This window comes from Lepidochelys kempii, chromosome 8 (genome assembly GCF_965140265.1).
Source record: "Lepidochelys kempii isolate rLepKem1 chromosome 8, rLepKem1.hap2, whole genome shotgun sequence".
Classification (NCBI taxonomy): domain Eukaryota; kingdom Metazoa; phylum Chordata; order Testudines; family Cheloniidae; genus Lepidochelys; species Lepidochelys kempii.
This window is the reverse complement of record NC_133263.1, coordinates 43,440,685-43,460,888: the sequence shown is the minus strand read 5'-3', so window position 1 is coordinate 43,460,888 and position 20,204 is coordinate 43,440,685.

The window sequence follows — 20,204 nt, the reverse complement described above, 5'->3', positions numbered from 1 at the left end:
CCCACCCTGGACCTACGAGACCGCAACAAATACCTAAAGAAATGGAAGTTCCACATGGTCTTCCTGGCTTCCATCATCCCTTCCCTGGATCCAGGAGACTGGTATGACGCCCTTGACTTGAAGGATACATATTTCCACACAGCGATCTTTCAAGATCACAGATGCTTCCTACGATTTATGGTGGGACCCAATCATTACCAATTTGTGGTCCTCCTGTTCGGCTGAGCGACAGCACTGAGGGTGTTTACCAGGCGTCTGGGTATCCAGATCTACCTGTACCTTGATGGCTGGCTCGCCAAAGGCTGATCCAGGTCCAAAGTTCAAAGGGATGTGGTGGTGCTACAGGCCATGTGCCAATCCCTGGGCCTGCTGGTAAACAACAAAAAGTCAGTGTTAGTTCTGGTGTAGAGGATAGAGTTAATCAGAGTGGTGCTCGGCTCCAGCTGCTCCAGCGCATGTCTGCTGCAGGAGAGGTTCCAAGCATTGGTAGATCTCATCCCAGGAGTCTCTGTGTCCCCCCAACCATGGCCAGAGTTTGCCTGTGCCTGCTGGGCCACATGGCAGCATGTACATATGTCATCTGCCATGCCAGGCTCCGGATGTGGCCCTTACAGCAGTGGCTGGTGATGGTCTATTCCCAGTCCAGAGATCACCTGGAAAAGGTTGTTACCATCCCACCGACGATACTTACCTCCCTGCAATGGTGGACCAGCCCCAGAGCAGTCCTGGAAGGAGTTCCAATTGACAGTCCTTGTCACTCGATTGAGTTGATATCAGACGCATCGGAACTCGGCTGGGGAGTGCATCTCAGCAACCTCCAGACCCAGGGCATGTGATCCCCGGAGGAGATGACATTGCACATAAACTTCAAGGAGCTCAGAGCGGTCTCCTTGGCATGTGGAGTCTTCTTAAAGCACCTGATGGGCAAAGTGCTGAGAGTGTCGATGGATAACACAGTCTTGTTATTCTACATCAACAGGCAAGGGGGAACGTGCTCGTCGGCTCTATGCCGAGAGGCACTCTGTCTGTGGGATTTCTGCATCAGCCATGAGATCCACTTGGAAGCTTGTCATCTCCCCTGCATCAAAAACCCGGTGGCAGATCACCTCAGCAGGTCCTTCTCCTCTCACCATGAATGGTCGCTCCACCCGGAGATAGCCTGCATGACCTTCCGGAGGTGGGGGTTTCCCCAAGTGGACATGTTTGCCACCAGACAAAACAGAAAATGCTATCAGTTTTGTTCTTGGCAGGGTCTGGACAAGGACTTTATCTCTGATGCCTTCCTTTTGTCGTGTTCAGGGAGCCTAATGTACATGTTCCCACCGATTCTGCTCATTAGCAGGGTCTAACCCTTGCAGTAGCCAGGAGTGTGGATGCAGCTGTGTGTGGCTGGAATGTCTGGAGCTAAGGATGGATTCTGCATGTGGGGATATGCACGTAGCTGTTCATTCCTGCTGCTACCACAGAACTGCAGAATTCCAGAGACTCATTGTCTGAGGATTCCATCTGCCACTTGAGATATGTTTACACTGCAATTAGACACCTGTGGCTGGCCCATGCCAGCTGACTCAGGCTCACGGGGCTCATACTACAGGGCTGTTTAACTGTGGGGTAGACGTTTGAGCTTGGGCTGGAGTCCAGGTTCTAGGACCCTGCGAGATGGGAGGGTCCCAGAGCCCAGGTTCCAGCCTGAATGTCTACACTGCAATTAAACAGCCCCTTAGCCTGAGCCCTGCAAGCCCAAGTCAGCTATCATGGGTCAGCTCTGGGTTTTTAAATGTAGTGTAGACAAACCCAGAGTGAATCTGATTCAGTGGAAGGCCTCTTGTGGTAACATGGGAATTCAGTCTCTATAGCCCATTTAATCCTTAGCCTCACAGCAAGAAGGTGAAAGGTGATGTAGTTGTTTCTGCTGTGGATCCTGGCACATTTGGAAGTGAAGTGAGCGACCCAGCTCATTTCACATAGGATAGCAAACAGCTGTCAGTGTCAATGACCTTCAGCCATTACCAACACATTGACCAAGGAGGGAAAGTAAATGGCTTTAATTCACCTGGGCCAGATGCTCAGGTGGTGTACATTCCACTGCTCTGCCAATTTACACCAGTTCAGCATCCGGTCCAGCAATGAGAAGGAGGCTGAATACCATTCAGATTCTGCAGCATCCCACAGCACAAGATCAAATCCCTTTATTGTCTCATGCTACCAATGCGATTTGCTAACACATTACTCAGAGGGGTAACAAATCCTGTATTATTTAAAGGGAAACATTAAAACTGTCACTTCTGGTGGAGATGTTGGAATGTGTTAAATGGGTCACACCATTAAAACAAATATTTCTAGCCTACATTTATGAAGTACTGGAAGTAAATGAATATTTGACTGCCTCAGCATTGGCATTGATTTTATTAACAGCTGCATAACTGCTACATGTGGAATGCTTTTCATAAAAGTGAGCCTGAGGCACCAATCTAGCTATTATACTAATCACACTTAGCTCTTTTCACACAGAGATTTCAAAGCACTTTCAAAAGGAGGTTGGTAGTCTCAGCCCCTTTTTATAGAAGGGGAAACTGAGACACAGGGCAGGAAAATAATTTGCCCAAAGTCACCTAACCTGAAAGCTTTGAGGTGCTCAAATCAGGGGTTTAGTGTGGGGTTATATGTAGATTTTACTACCATCCATCACCATGTGGAGCAGCTGTGAAACTATCACGATGCCAATGCCATGAATCTGGGCCCATCCAGAGCCAAAGTCAGCTCTGATTTCTGCGCTGCCATTTGGGATTGAGAGACATGCCCTTATTCACACCATCCCAGAGTGCTTTCTGTGGGAGTGTAAACTGAGCGGTAGCAGAAATTAGCTTAGGCTAGTTTCGGCAGTAAGGAGTGGCACACACTAGTGCATGCCAGAGTAAAACTTTGTGAAGCTGGAGTTAAAGGTCTCAGTATTTATTAATAATTTTTAATACTGTAGTTAAAAATATAATGAAAATAATTTAAAAAATGCCCCAACAGCCTCAGACTGCCTGAAATTCAAAGTTAAAGATTAACTTTAAACACACAAAGCCAAACACTGGGAAGTATGGAAATGAAAAATTAAGGTACCCAAACAACCTTAACGCTGCCATCATTTCCTGGCCACCATTTGTAACCTGCTTGTAAGACAAACAAAAGTCTGTGATAAATCTCATAGCATCCTAGCTACTGAATCTGATTGGTTAAACTGTGATATTTCCTGGTCAAGAGCTGTGGGCCTCTTAGTCCATGTCTTCCATGTGTTCCACAGCAGAGCCTGCTGCAAGGCCTTTTGGAGCTTCTGATAACTGCAGCAATAGGGAACCAAAGTCCTGTGTCTAGCAAAGTGTGAGAGAGTTATTCAATTTGCAACCCCAGCATGAGGGAATTCCACTGGAAAGGTGGGTAGTGAATGTTTGTGAAGCAGCTTTTGATCACTGGTTGAAACATGATGTATTAGTGCAAAGGATTGTTAAGGTCATAAAGCGTAGTGCTGTGAGGAGGAGTTAAGTGTTCTTGGATCCCATCTTCTGCTCAGGCTTCTACCTAGATCATATTCCCTCTCATACCCAGAGCTTACAATGTAGCCTGTTCTTGGTGTCAGTCATGCCAGGAGATGTGTGTGCACAAATCCCATTGACTTCAATGATAGTATAGCCTACAGGTTTTGATGTGAACAACAAATTCCTTAGTGGACAAGCTCAACAAGGTTAAATTCACAGCCCCTGGATTGAATAACTTCTCAAGCCACCCAGCCTTCCAAAAATAGTCAAAATCAACCATTCTTTTTGAGATAAGCTACAGGAAAGAGGCTTGGCTTAATGGTGAAATCCTTGCTGATCTTAAACACAAAAAAGAAGCTTACAAGAAGTGGAAGATTGGACAAATGACCAGGTTGGAGTATAAAAATATTGCTCAGGCATGCAGGCATTGCTCATGAAATCAGGAAGGCCAAATCACACCTGGAGTTGCAGCTAGCAAGGGATGTTATGAGTAACAAGAAGGGTTTCTTCAGGTATGTTAGCAACAAGAAGAAGATCAAGGAAATTGTGGGCCCCTTAATGAATGCGTGAGCAACCGAGCGACAGAGGATATGGAAAAAGCTAATGTACTCAATGCTTTTTTTGCCTCTGTCTTCACGAACCAGGTCAGCTCCCAGACTACTGCACTGGGCAGCACAGCATGGGGAGGAGGTGACCAGCCCTCTGTGGAGAAAGAAGTGGTTCAGGACTATTTAGGAAAGCTGGATGAGCACAAGTCCATTGTTAGGATATAGATATTCAGGCCTGTCTGCAAAGGCCTGTACTTTAAGAATTTAGGTGTATTCTTATCACTTGGCTAGTTATAGAGGTATAAAAGAAAGAATCAAAATCACTGTCTGCCAGTGTAAGGTCCTTCTGTTACTGTGACAGTCTGAGGCCCTGTTCTTAGGCTAAGGCCTTTGGCTAAGCAGCAGAAGCAGCCATAAGCTGGGAAGCAACCGGTCACAGCCACACATTCCAAACTAGTCACATTGACAGAAGGTGCTATTGGGCTGTTAGGAATACAATCCTGTCCTGATAGTGCCTATCACCTCCAGTGAAAGGGAAGTGCCTAGAAGATGACAGGGGGAGGGATAGCTCAGTGGTTTGAGCATTGGCCTGCTAAACCCAGGGTTGTGAGTTCAATCCTTGAGGGGACCATTTAGGGATCTGGGGCAAAAATTGGGGATTGGTCCTGCTTTGAGCAAGGGGTTGGACTAGATGACCTCCTGAGGTCCGTTCCAACCCTGATATTTTATGATTCTATGTAAAAGGAAACTTAGTTTGATAGCATCCTGTCTGGCAAGAACTCACTTATCAATAGCTGGGATGTGAAATCCCCACTTCTGTATTGTTTTGTCATTATAGTTCCCACTTTGCTATTGTTTGTCTGTATAATCTCTGTCTGGTTCTGTGATTGTTCCTGTCTGCTGTATAATTAATTTTGCTGGGTGTTACATAATCATGTTACAATATGTTAGGATTGGTTAGTTAAATTTCAGGAAAATGATTGGTTAAGGTATAGTAAGCAGAACTCAAGTTTTACTATATAGTCTGCAGTCAATCAGGAAGTGGGTGGGTGTGTGGGTGGGGAAAATGGGAACAGGGAATGGGGAAATTGGAATCACTTTTTGCTAAAGGGGGAAATGGAAACAGGGAATGGGGGTAAGGAAATTGGAATCATGTTTGGCTAAGGGCAGGAATGGGAACAGGGACATAGGTGTAAGACTCTGTGGTGTCAAAGCTGGGAAGGAGGACACTAAGAAAGGAAACTGGAATCATGCTTGCTGGAAGTTCACCCCAATAAACATTGAACTGTTTGCACCTTTGGACTTCGGGTATTGTTGCTCTCTGTTCGTGCAGGAAGCACCAGGGAAGTAAGTGGGTGAAGGAATAAGCCCCCTAACATCTTGGTGCCGTGACTCGGATGCATCGCATTGGATAGGTGAGTGGCAGCCTGTAAGTCCCCCTCCCCAACAGTCCGCGCAGCTGCTTGGAGGGGGTATCGCGAACTCTTGTGATGGTAGTTGAGGGTTCTGGCAAGCCAGGGTAAAGGATTTTTTGGATAAATGGATAAGGAAGAACCAGGGCCCATACCACATGCAGGGGTCAACCTGGGATGAGATTAAAAAGGAAACAGAGGAAGCGTTAGGGGACCCAGAGGGATGGGGGGTGGCTGAGGAGCCCACCCTCCTTAGTATATTGGTAGTGGAAGAAGGTCCCTGCCCATGGGGACTGAATGCCTTCCAGGGAAAGGAGGCACTTCAGTCTGCTTGTGAGAGGTCTGAAGTAAGGGCAGCATTATGGGAAGCTGCCAGTAATCTTTCAAGTTTGGTGCTGCTTCAGCAAGGGCTGCTGAAGGGTTGTAAATTAGTTAGGGGTAGTGAAAGATGATTTGGCACAACAGGGTTTAAAGTCAAAAGCAGAGTTAACAGACTACCTTTAGAGACTGGAGCTGGGACTTGGTCCTGGGGGAGTGGAGAGAAAGAAGGGAAAAAAAAGTTTCAAAGTGCAACCTGCCTTTCCACACCCTTTTGTTTTTCTGAAGTTTTAATGGAGGGTACTTTGGATACTTATGTGAGATGTCAAGAAGGAAGTTTTTGTTTAATGATCAAACCCAGTTATATACATGTAACTGTATGTGCAACTCTGTGCAGTCACATTGGATGGAAGCTTGGTAATTAAATTATCCAAGGGGGTCAGGTAGAGTGGCTACTACCACCACTATGCTTCTGTCCCCAGAAGCCTTTACAGCTATTCTGAGGGAAAATGGGCCCTTTTCCCACAGAAATGGTCTATAAGGGACAGCTGCAGGCAGCAGGCAGAGAAAGAATCTGATCAAAATTATTTGACTTGGATAATGTAATCAAAATCAGTAAAGGATGTAAGGGGTTTCTGTTGGAACTTAACTTGGCTGCCCCTGGTTGTATCTAGTTGTACTAGATGGAAGTGTAATCGGGGTACAGTTGTGTAAAAAAGAGTAATCACAGTGCAAGAAATGTTAGGCAAAAGAGAATTTTGTGTGGTAAAAGAAAAGGAAAAGGGGAGGAATGATGGGAACACTGAGCCTTGGGATGGCTCTGCGGGATTAGATTGTTGCTTTGGTGGGTGTGCATGAAAACTCTGTGGGCATGGGGGAGGCAGTTACACCTTTTGTAAAATTAATATGGCTAATATAATGTTATGGAGGTTAAACTATATGGAAGGAATGTGCATTTTCCCAGGACGTGTGCAGTGTATATTGGAGAAGGGGTAAAATAAATGCAAATAAAACATGGTACTTAATTAAAATCTTATTAGGGCTCCAAAAGGGGCCACAATAGGTTGTGCTTTCTTTTTCAGATCTCTGTGTGTGTTGGAGTAGGAGATGAAAGTGGAAAGTAATCAGAACTCTAGTGGAAGTAAAATGTTTCTCTTTTAAGACAGTGTCTGAGCTGCTAACAGCTTTGGATCTAGAAGCAAGCTAGTCAGCCTCTGTGTAAATGCAAATTACCTAGCTGATGGGCACAAAGGAGCTGCAAATAATGCAAACATCCGGTCAGTAAAGAAGCTACTAGAAGACTCAGATTATGGCCCTCCAGGAAAGGGAGGTGAAAAAACAAGTCAAGCCTGAAAATAAGGGGGACAGGTTAACCTTAAGGTGTGTGTGTGTGTGTGTGTGTGTGTGTACAGTGCTAAAATCTGAAGCTGTCTCTCAGCTATTACCTGAGAATAAACTGAAAGCTTGGTACAGCAGAGAAACTATTACAAACATGGTCTGTTGTACAAGAGGGGAAACTGAGGTACACCACCTCATGAATTTCATAAATGACCAGTAAGTGGGGTAATTCACTAGCCTGACAATAGAACAAAATAAGGACAGCCTGGAGGTGATTCTTCTGTTTTTCCTGCAATTAGCAAGGAAATTTGTAAAAGAAAGTGGTGGTATTATTATTATTAAGCAATAATCTGTCCCCACCAGGGGGATGGAAATTGTTTCTTTTGTTTTTCAGACACACTACAAGCAAGCTGGCGCCAGTGGGAAAAATAACCCAGAATACCATGGATCTGTGTTTTGTGTGTGTCTGTGGTGTTTGTCTTGTTGCTAGCATTGTTGTGTTTTAATGAACAGAAAACCTCATGACATGGGTGGGGGATGGCTTCAAAAGGCTGACCTGGGGGTGAGGGGGGAAGATGTGTATGGGAATGCAAAATGCTCAACTAGGAGGTCAGCACCTGTGTAATAGCTACCGTGGTACCTGGAAATGGAACGGCAACTAAGGTGGCCCCCACAAGCCCTATGGAAATAATGAGAAGGGGAGGAGCTCACTGGGAATCAATGGAGGGGTGTGTAAAATAGTGTAAATCAACAGAAGATGTTTGGATGTGCCCCTCTCCTGTGACTATGGAGGAGCAAGATCAATGGCCTATGCAGGGGGTTGACAATTGGGTGTACTGTGTATAAGGTGTTTTGCTGGGAATGTACATATGACTGGGGGCACAATTACACCAGCCCATAACCAAACTACACACATCTACATGCTGCTATCTGGACTTTGGTGCACAAATGGATCTGTGAATCTTACTGCTATGAATAATCAAACCAGGAAATATTGCCTGATTCCATACCAAGTGGTCAAGCTGGTTTGGACAATATCCCATTTCTCTGTGAACATTCAGTGGACTTATGATATGGACAAAAGCAAGCTAAACCTGCAGGAGCAGCTTGTTGCAACTACCAAAAACTGGACACATAAGTTCGTGACCCCGTTGAAGGAGGAGAGGCAGTGTTTTAGGGGTGTCTCAGCTGTTGGATCATAGTGCAGTGGTCAGGACTTGGTATTGCTATGGATTTTGTATTGTTAACTGTACTTGTGTTACGTTGCGTAGGGAGATAATCTATAAGTAATGTAATAAGCCCTCCAAACCCTGCAGTGTACTAGACAACCCAGACCCAACCTTCTCAGGCCCACTCTAATGGGAAGTCTGGAACGCTAATTGGAATAGCGGCTTCCCACTCAGGCCGAGGGTGGCAGAGGTGAGCTGGGGTGGGGAGTGGTTCCCCTGTGTGCCTCCTCTCCCAGTTACCTGCTGTGGCGTGGGCGGCCCTCCTCGCGCCCTCCCGCCCCAGCTCACCTCCGCCTCCTGCGCGAACAGCTGATTCATGGGAAGCCTGGGGGGCGGAGAAGCAGAGTGGGGCAGCACGTTCAGGGGAGGAGGCGGAGCGGAAGTGAGCTGGGGCCAGGGGTGGGCGGGGAGCTGCCAGTGGGTGCTCTGCACCCACCAAATTTTCCCCTTGCGTGCTCCAGGGCTGTAGCACCCATGGAGTTGGTGCCTAAGGCGCCACTTTTGGCCGGTTAAATTTAGAAGCCCTTTTAGAACCGGTTGTCCCTCACAGTACAGTTCTAAAAGGGCTTCTAAATTTAACAACCCGGTTCTCTTGAACCGGTGCGAACTGGCTCCAGCTCATCACTGCTCATGTTCAAACATCTGAGTAATTCTCTTCTGGTGGAGGAACCTACCTGAGAAATTTTGAGCTATATCCTCAACCATGCAGAAGTGAAAAAAAAACACATACTCCATTAGTTTCTGTGAATATGAAGGTTCCAAAAGAAGAGAAAAACAATCTTGTAGTGTATTAAAAAAATATGTAATAAGAATTTGGGTGAGCCTTCTGTTGTGAATGATGGGATTTGGGATGGTATGGTGGTGATGTTCTCTGCGATGTTGGGTTTTATGTGTTGCTTTGTCATATAAATTATGTAGAAAGTCACGTTTCAAAATCTTATCCATTCTCAGAAGAATACTCTTGTTTTTAAAGCCAACTTTTCTGAGCAACCTACAGCCCCAGTCAATGCTCAGGCATTGGGGATGATGCTGACTGTTGCAGAGAGGGGATTAAAGTCCCATACAACTTCTGAGACTCACAGCCATCACGCAGCAGGGCTGCCTTGAGGGAGTCCCATTAAACTGGCAGGGTTTTTCTGAGAATGCAAATTCTAAATTTAATATTTATAACAAATAAATAATTGACAGTTCAAAGGAGAGAGAAAAGGATGTGTATTCTGCCCTCACCCACCTGCAAGCAATGTAAGTGACAGCAAAGGGATGGCTTACTTTAACTGAGGGCAGTATCAAGCCCCCAGTGCTTCATATTGTTGACTGAATACAAATGTACATGTACCTGAAAAGTTTGGGTTAGAGTGTTCCTTAAACAGGGAAAAGAGTATCTCTGGGAGGAGATGTCTCCTCTCTTCAAAACTGAGGAAGTTCTCCCAGATAAATCTCTTCTCTGTCGTCCCCCTAGTAAGCATCACAGAAGGAGCATAGGCTGTAGTAGTTGCACAGTTAAGGGATCCATTGTAAACTCTGGACCTGAACATTCAGTTTGCCTCACTGTGTGAAGCACTGTACAAACGGGGACTGCCTGAAGAGCTAACAGTCTAAATAGACAAGAGGGAAAAAGGGAATTTACTTAACTCCATTTTACAGATGAGGAACTGAGGCCCAGAGAAATTAAGTGTCTGGCCAGGAATGCCTGGCCCACATTTCCTGAATCCCAGTCCAGTATCATAATCATAGGACCATCCTTCAGAGGCATGGAAAGGTATGTGTAGTGTCTTCAGCTGGCCATAGCTTAAAGCAGGCATTGTGACTTCTGTTGGCTCATGAAGTTTCTGAATACAAGAAAGCTATTGCAATATTTTGTTTTGTGAGCCAACCAGAGTTGGAAAATCCCAGCCTTAGTTTGGTGCACAATAATTGTCCGTGTTTGCCAACTAAAGCAAGAAGCCTAACAGAGGTGGATACTCAACTCCCATTGAAATTCAATGGTCTAGCTTATTTTGGACCATTAGAAATTCCCAACCTAAATGTCTCCTCCCCTGGACTCTATGAACAATGACCCACCAAACAGTCACAGTGCACTTCAGGATGGGTGACTGGACTAGATCTCTACAGTCATGCTGCTGGTCTGAACTCCCTCAGTATTCTGTTTAGATCCACAGCTGCTGGGACAGATCCCTGCAGTCATGAAGCTACATTGGGTTCTTGCTTCTTTTTAGGTGCCTTCTGTCACAATGGGACTTGGGCAGTCATGTCCAGTGTTCAAAACAGTGGCAATCAGAGGCCAGGAACAGCACCGAAGGTAAGAGCCAGCGTTAGGACCCAGGAGCCAGTGCTGGGGTCAGAAGTCCAAGAGTGAGCCGAGAGGCCAGTCCATCACTACAGCTGGCTCAGGGTCCACAGACACTCAGTGTTGTTGCACAGACACTTTCTGGAACTCCTCCTGTGCTTAAATAGGGCTCCCAGACCAACCAGGGACCACAAGGGAAGATGTCAAGCTGGGTTTTCCCAGTGGTACTTCTTGTGGTGTTTCTCTCCATGGGGTCTATGTGGTATGCAGACAGCCTAATCACAGCTACCAGATAGTGGTCTGGTGGTGCTGGCTGGCCTGCGGACCTAGGTTCTGATCCCTGCAGAACCTCATGCCTGGGGTCTCCCAGCAAGTTAAACATGTGAATACCCAGTATAACCACCCCTCCTAGAATGTTATTGGTGTGTTGGCAGCTGCTTTGGGTGCACATTACAAACATGTACACCTCTCTCTAAGTGCTTCAGTAGAAAAAATATAGAAGAACAAAATCTGGAGAAAGTGCCCCCTTGCCAGTAGCTCCTTAGGCCAGACAGTCCCTCTCCTATTTCCTATCAAATCTTAGAAAATGTGCAGCAAGCACAAGAGTGAGAGAAGTGAGTCACATGCACCTAAACCTACCACAGCTTCTAAGTGCTTAACATCAGCCTGCCCGTGTCACACTCTTACTCTGATGGCACTGGGCAGGCACAGTGGTGGTATGAGATGACCTACACTGCTTAACACTCATGGACTTATTGGGTTTGACAGCTGGGGGCTTATTCAATTTGAAACACACCTGCTGCCACCACAGGCAAAGTGGAAATTAAGTTTGGGTCACAGCGAGCAGAGAAATTGGGTTGAACAGCCATGCAGAGAGGAAAGCAAAAATTAGCTTTTAAACCATTCATCCTCATCAGCGCAGGGTGGGTGGAAAGGGGAGGTGGGTGGAGCTGACAAATTGGAAAACTGTCAGCTCTGGAATAGCTCAAGGAGGAATGAAAAGATCAGCTGAGGAAACTTTCCAAGTGGCTGAAATGCAGGATTGTAAGTTACACAAAGTGCCTGCCCTAGAAATCCAGAGACACTATGATTAGAAAGATGCAAAACTGTACTTACAGCTAGCTACAAGTGTGTGTTGGAATGGTAGATAGAGCACAGCAAGTGTATAATTTTCTCAATACTAATGAAGGTGGATTCCATGCTGAAGTTCATAGAAGCGTCAGGAGAGCAGCAGAGCAATCCAGCCCCTGAATACAAGGGCAGAGCTTGATTATGGGGAAGATTCACCTCCAACGCACACTGCCTCAGAGCAGTCACCTCGCCCAAGGCTCTGCTTCCCAGCAGCACAATCCACTACGTTGTCATTAACCTCCAGGAAATAGTAGGGCAGCGTTGCTGAATGTGGAGTTGGCCAACTGATTAGAATGTGCCAGTTTGGCTTTGAGTCATGCCCCCCTGCATAGATTTGTTGGGACTGGCCAATGGGGCCTTTTCTGTGATGGAAGAGACAATGCAACAGGTGAAAGGGAAAAATGGCAGACCTTCCCCTGCTGGCACACAACTTGTATCATCTTGCACAGGGGGTTCTCAACCATCTTCACAGCATGCACCACATCTTAGTGTCTTCCCCCTTTTCATGATCACACCAGAGCTATGTGGGAACTATGGCCCAGACCCTGAAGTCATGTAGATAAGGAAGTTATATGGCTCCGTTACCCTGGAGCATCACACAATCTATTTTTAAAATTGATTTTCATTAAGAAACAGACAATAAAAAGTCCAGAAAGATAAATGACATACTGCTTGGCTATGTTCCTGAACAGTGCATGCTTCACAGGATCGCCAACACGTTTACGCAATTTTACAATTCATCATACATTCATAGATCCCAAGGCCAGAAGGGACCACTGTGATCATGTAATTGGCCCTCCTGTATGACACAGGCTAGAGAACTGTCCCAAAATAATTCCTAGAGCAGATCTTTTACCCAAAATATCCAATCTTGATTTAAAAATGGTTAGTGATGCAGAATCCACCACAACCCTTGGTAAATTGTTCCAATGGTTAATTATTCTCACTGTTAAAGATTCATGCTTAATTTCCAGTCTGAATTTGTCTAACTTCAACTTCCAGCCATTAGATGGCGTTATAACTTTCTCTGCTAGATTGAAGAGCCCATTATTGAATATTTGTTCCACAAGGAGATACTTACAGACTATGATCAAGTCACACCTTAATCTTCCCTTTGCTAAGCTAAATAGATTGAGCTCCTCAAGTCTACCACTATAAAGCATGCTTTCTAATCCTTTCATCATTCTCTTAATTTATCAACAGAGCTGCAAGACCAGACAATACAGGACCAACACTACACTTAAACATAACGCGTTATGGTGGGAGTTACAATAAAGTAGAAGATCCACATGAATAGGGAGAGGAGGGAGGCACCTCACAATCCTTAAAATTTTTATTCTCACAACATCCCTGCAAGGCAAGGCAGTGCTACTACCTCCATATGACAGAGGTGGATCTCAGGAATGGATCCTTAAAGCAATGGAAGTTAGGGATCTAAATACCTTTCATGATCTGAGCCCAAGTGACTTGTCCAGTGTTAGCCAGGAGGTTTTTGGTAGAGCAGGGACTTGAAGCTGGAGTGTTTGAGTCTTGGGCGAGGGCCTAACCACTGGACCGTTCCTCATCTCTGTAGTCAGCACTTGCACACACAGAGCAGAAATACAAGCTTTGCTTTTGTGGGTTTGCAATTCCCATTTATGCATTTAGAACTTTGTCCTTTAATCACAATGTTGCTTTTGCTCCTTCAGGTTCCTGTGATCTGTGTCTCCCTGCTGGAAATGAGGAAGAGCAGGAGCCAGTGCCTCTGACCAACAAATCCTCCATGGACCTCCCGCTGTCTACAGTTTGGGAACCTCCACTCTAGCCATGCACACTGACAGGTCCCCATGTTCTCTATAGACTTATGGGTATTACTTACTCTACTAGTGGCCTACCACTAACTTTGGGAGGAGATTTAGCATCTGTCTTACCTGCCCTTCCATTGCAGTACATGGCTGCCTAAGGCAGCATGGTCTATCGGTTAGAGCTAGGGTGAATGGGAGCCAGGACTCCTGAGTTCTTTGCCCAGTAGCATCACCTTAGGCAAGCCACTTCTCCTTTTGGTCTCAGTTTCATTAGTTTTTCTTTTGTGCAGAACAAATGCAGGCTGCATAGCCCACAGCCTCACACAGTGGACATTGTGCATGCCAGCCAGTTCCACATCACCGCTGAAAATCATATGCAAAGCTTTAAGGAGAGGATGTGGAGCATATGGTATTTTCTAGAAAGCATGGTACAACATTACAGATTCGACAATCAACACAGGAGATATTTTTGACACCTTGTGGGAATTTTATTCCCCACATCCTATCATTGGGGTTCAAATGGCCCTTCCAGCCTACCATGACTTGAGGTTCATGGTGGATAATTAGCTGAACATGAGCTCCCAGTGCAATGCTGTTGCCACAGGAATGAATATGATCCTTGAATGTATAAACACAGGAATACTGAGCAGGAGTAGGGAAGTGATATTACCTCTGTACTTGGCACTGGTGCAATCGCTGCCGGAATCCTGTGTCAAGTTCTAGTGTCCACAGTTCAAGAAGGCTATTGACAAATTGGAGAGGGTTCAGAGAAGAGCCACAAGAATGATTAAAGGATTGGAAAACCTGCCTTATAGTGACAGATTCAAGACTCAATCTATTTAGCTTAATAAATATACACTGTGATCAAGTCATCCCTTAACTGTCTAAGTATCTACACAGGGAAGAAATATTTAATGATGGGCTCTGCAGTCTAGCAGAGGAAGGTCTAACATGATCCAATGGGTGGCAGCTGAAGCTAGACAAATTCAGACTAGAAATAATTACCTTACCTGTTTAAAATTTACTCCTTAACCATTGGAACAACCTACCAAGGGTTGTCAGAGATTATTAATCACTGGCAGGTTTAAAATCAATATTGATATTTTTCTAAAAGATAGGATCTAGTTCAACCAGGAATCAATTCAGGAAAATCCGGTGGCCTGTGTCACAGGAGGTACGACCAGATGTTCACAATGGTCCTATCTGCCTTCAAATCTTTAAAACCCCAGCAGCGATGCTCAGGAACATCAGTGAAAGGAAATTCTACTGCCAAAGCCAATAGTGGCCTCTGTCAAGTCTCCAGTCAGTGGAGGGCAGGCCACCCCCACCTGCCATGCACTAATCTTATCCCTAATACGCTAATTGTATTTCCAGCTTCTAAATGCTGAACAGCTGGAATGGCTCCTGCCAACCCGAGTATTCCATTTGCACGCACACCTGTGCCTGCAGCTGCAGCTGTGGTGATAACAAGCACAGACCTAAATCTCCTTCATTAATACTGACTGTGTGGCTGTGTGGTATCTCTTGGCATCATGCATATTCATCCCATGCCATTTGCAGATTTACTGGGGCAGTCATTAGGCAACAGATTGGCAATACAGAAGAAACTAACAGCTGTGGCTGAGCAATTCCACTGAAAATTTATTGCTAGCATTTTTATCGCGGAATGAAGTGCTTTGCATTCAATCACTCAGGAAGGATGAGCGCTCACTCCTGCTCACTGCTTCTCTTTCATAGCGTTGACATTGAGGCATTAACTGGCAACGTGATGATCTTGTCTAGGTGCAACTCTCTTGGTCTATGGATGTATAACACAGTAGATGCAGCTCAATGGACTATCCACAAAGACTTGTCTTAATGTCCAGGTTAATAAATACAACATCTCCCCAGAGTGATGTATTCAGAGCTGAGATGGGGGATTATTTTCTGTCCTTAGACTCAGGCAGATGGGAGCCAGTTGGTAGCTCTGGAGATTCAGAATGGTGGAAGAAGTGTGATTTGTTTCAGTCCATCACATCTTCTGGCTCCAGTTGTAAGATTCCCACCACAAAATGTGGAGACAGGCTTCATCTAGTTGTGAGACAGGCTAGTGGACACACAGAGCTAAGCCATATGTTCTAATTAGAACTGCTGAAATTTTTTGCTCAAAACAGTTTTACAATTTTTTCCTCAAAAATGGCTTCTTTGCAAAGTACAAAGCTTTGTGAAAAATTATTGACAATATCAAAATGTTCTAATTTTCACTAAATGTTCTGTGATATTTATTTATTTTAACCAGAATGTTTATGGAAAATGTTCTGGAAATCATTCTTTGAGCCCTGAGAAATGGAAATAAGTTGAACATTTTTCACAAAGTTGTTTTTCGACACACTCTTGTTTCTAACAAACCTTGCAGCTGTGGGGCAAAGTGGGACGCAAGGGGGAGATAGTTCCTTGCTCTGGGACGAGTTCCATCCAGTAAGGGGGAGCAGTGCAGAAACATGGAGCAGGATAGACTCAATCACAGCCTGCCCCCTGGGGACAGGAGGACAAAGTTCAACAACATTCATGCTCAGAGCAATAGCACTGACTCAAAATAACTTTCTATCTCAGCTATTCTAATGTATCACACATGTAGGGCCTATATGCTGCCCAAAGACCAGCTTGTGCTGGCAAGGAAAAGACTTAGCCAATCTCACACAGGATCCTAGGGAGAGCAGGGACAGTGTGTCTGCTACACCATCGGAGGGTGCTCCTGTCTCTGCAATGTTAGCTAATACAGAAGGGGATAAGGCCATGTCCCTTCCCCTCCCTGCTTCTGTGGGAATGGTTTGGGGGCTGATGGGGGGCATCAGCCTGTGTTTGGGGGCTTGCCCTGAGGATGGCTGTCCCCAGATTCCCCCTGACATGGTGTGCTGCAATCCGGAAGGCAGGGGTGAGAGTATGGAAAAGAGCCTGCCATTTCAGGCTGTATGAATTCTTTTTGCAGCTTGTGTGTGGAACTTGCTGGGAGGATCCATGTCACACTGATATCATCCTTGAGCTTCCTGTCCTACAAAACAGGCCTGCCCCATCTCAGCCATAGAGCTGCAGAGCTGTCACCCCCCTTTCCTGTTACCCAGATGGGGGAAGATCTGTGCATGGTGGATCCCCCACACACATGAGTCAGGGGGGCACGATCCATCCTGTTACTGGTAAGAATGAGCCATGCAGGTCAGATCTGGCAATGGAGCCAGATATGAATTTCCCCAAAGTTTAGGGGTGCTTGGAGCTGGGGTTTTGGCTTGGTCCTGCCTCGGGACTGATTCTCCCCCACATACACCAGCGTGACTTCACTGACTCCCCATCCATACCACCTTGTGTGCCTGAAAGATAGATTAAGGCCCTACTCTCAGTGCAGCTGTTTTGCTAATTGCGGTGCCTGTGTTCTGCTGATCTCCAACCGGACACGTTTCAGCTAAATCTCTTTCCTATGTTGCTCTGATTATAGGTGTCCTGTTGGATTTCTCTGTGATGTAGGGCAGGGGTGGAAGAAAATGTTGCCTCCATGGAATTCACAGATTCCTCAGCAGCCCCTCCTTCTCTCTTTGGAAAGCACAGCATGTTGTTTCCCGGGCCAATAAGGATCGGCAGGAGATGGCTTCAGCTCCTTTTTTGTATTGCTCAAATTATTTAAATCTTGGGTCCTGAAACAAATGTTGAGCTGCAGGAGATGGCAGCCATTCCAACTCGGCCCCTTGGTTGGGTCGAAACTGGGGTAGAGTCTGACGTCTCCCGGGGAGCCCAGTGGTCTAGCTGAATGGTTTGACATGGGGGTCGGAATTACAGCTATAGATACAGGAATCTCCTCAGCCTACATTTTCTGAAGATTCAACATCTGCCATTTGGTACAATCCAAAAATGTGTGACTCTTTGCCAGATCTTTTATGAGTCAGGGATATCTCCACCTCAGTCAAAGATGGCTTTACAGTTTCCATAGGAGACAGGACGTCTCCCCCTTGCCTCGCCAATTCAAACAGTGTCCTGTGTGCCTCTGAGAGACAGCTGAGATCACCTGAGGCACTTTGGCTCATTGTCCCCAGAGGTGCACTAGTGTGGAATGGAAGCAGAGTGTTCTCAGGGGTGATTGCCGGCCTACAGAACTCCCTCCATCTGGTAGCCTGCTGGAGGTCATTTATTGATCTCCAGGGTATGCTGAAAAGCATGTCATTTTGGTAAGCACATGTTTGACTCAGGGCCGGTGATGGGTTACATATGCTAGTTGGTGGGCAGCGTAGTAGGCTATACCCCTCCTGCACCCTTTTGGGGAGAGGGTGGGTGCTGCTCCTGTCTCAGAGTCTGGAGCACACTGTGGGTCAGTTCTCTGTTCCCTTGTGGGGGAAGGGGGAAGTTCAAGTATTCCAGACAAAAAGTCAATATGCTCCCACAGCCCACAACAAGCATTCCTAGGCCTTTGGGAAGCCAAAGCAAAGATAATAAAAGAGAAAAGTACTGGGCCTTCTCCTTTCTGAGGGGGTCTTGGCAGCCAAGGCTCTCAGGCCATTTCGCCAATCAGCAATCCCTTCTCCAGGGGCCAAGGCATGCTAGGTTGCACCTGGTATTGGCCACTGTCTGTAGACAGGGTACTGGGCTGGATGGACCTTTGGTCTGACCCAGTATGACCATTGTTATGTTCTTATGTTCTTATGTGCTCCTTCAGTGCTACCCTGCACTGGGCAAGGACCCTCACTTTTAAGGATCCACCCATCTCCGGCCTTGGCAGGCCTTACAGGTGTGTCAGGTTGAGGCTGATTGTGCCCAGAGGTGCTTTTTAACCCCTTCCTTACTGGGGTGGGGATCTGCCCTATCACAGGGTGGTACAAAGAGTTGTCCTGTTCGTGCTGTCGGCTGTGGGGAGTTTTATTTGGTGCATGGCTGCATTTAATTTATGCATGTGTCCAAATGCCAGGGCACTGAAAATCGTTCAGCAAAACTAACAGGGAAGCTGCTGGCCATTGAGATGTCTTGCAGACAGTAGCGTAGCTAGTGGGGGAGCGGGGCAGCGGCCGCTCCCCCACAGAGCAGAAGTGGCGCCTTTTTAATTCAAGTGGCGGACACAGTGTGAGTGTTGCTCCTGGGCTTGGTAACAGCATTGGAACAATAAGAGAAAAGCCCGTTCTGTGGCTTGGAATAGTCTCTAGGGAACAGAGGGTTAGCGTTAAGGTTCTCAATCTTAGCACTTGTAGAAATCCTCCCGGTATTTCACAGAAATTGAGGTATTTTGCGATCCGCTTTTGTTTCTGGTTTGCTAACATTAAAACCATTCTTGTGCTAGTCTTACTAACCTGGAGGGCAGAGCATTGTCCAGATCTAGATAGTGTGGTTAGGATCTTATGGAGTGTGTAGAGTAGACTGGAATAATAAACTGGGAGGCTATCAACAGAAACAGTATTGCTTTGTACTCTCCTATTTATTACCACATCCAAAAAACCACCCCACATTAAAGGAACATTCAGCTGACAAAGTCAAGCACTCAAAAATTAGGAAATGCCGGAATTCTGGTTACCTGGGCAACCTTAATTTGGCTCCCATCTGCATATGCATTGTGATGATACAGTCTTTAATTACATGATCACATACTATTTTGGTCCCATGATCCCTTCTTCATACTGTGCTCAGGATAGAGTTCTCACCAACGGGTGGCTATTGAATAACATTTTTTATCCTCATCGCTCAGTGTTCACCGCTGATCTGGACGGGTGTGTGGTCTAGTGGTTACAGACCCTTCTGCTCCTGTTCTCCCAAACCTTGCCCCTTGTAGTCCATTTTCTTCAACCTGTCCCTGTTCCAGTCCCTGCCTCTGCACGCAATCCACCTGACTTCTTATCCCAGTCTCCCGCACAAGCCCCAGCTTCTTGTCCTAGTCCCAGTCTCCTTGCTCCAGCCAGTCCTTATCTCCCTGTCTGATATCACTGTTGGAGTTCCAGTCTTCCCTTCCACCCTGGCTCCCAGTCCCAGATTCCCTGCCTGGGCTTATCATGCTAGTCCCTTCCCCAGGCTCCTTATCTAGCCAGCAGCATCCTGACTCCTCAGCTTGTCTCTGCCCCAGTCCTGTCTATTCCCCCACCTCCCAGCTCCTTCTCTCCATCTCCCACTCCTCCTGGCTTCTCATCCCACTCCCAATGTCCTTGCCTAGCCAATCCTAGCCACCCACTTCAGGCTCCCCGTGAAAGTCCCAGTCTTTTCCCACCCTCTCTCAGAGACAGGGCTTCCTCCCTGCCCAAGCACAGGTACAGGGCTCAGCTCCACTCAAACAGCCACCTGCCGCTGTGAGGAGAAGCTGGGCCATTCCTGCCTCCTGTGGGGAGTGAGGGTCAGAGCTGAACGGCCAGCTTGTCTGCTTCTCTCCCTGCTACCCCAACACACAGTGATTTTGTCAGCTGCCTCCTGAGAGGCAACTCTTTTGGGATCCCTGTCCCTCCCTGTCCCTCTCTCCGTGAAGGGAGCTATTAGCTCATTCTCTGCTGAACAAGGGGGTTCTTGCCTGCTCACTATTAATGCACAGCTTTGGGGATGGGTTCCTCTTCCACCAGCTCCAAGGAGGCCCAAAAAGGCTCCCCCTGCCACCTGCTGCCAGCACTTCTCTGACTGTTGCAACAGAGGAGCCTTCAGGAGTCA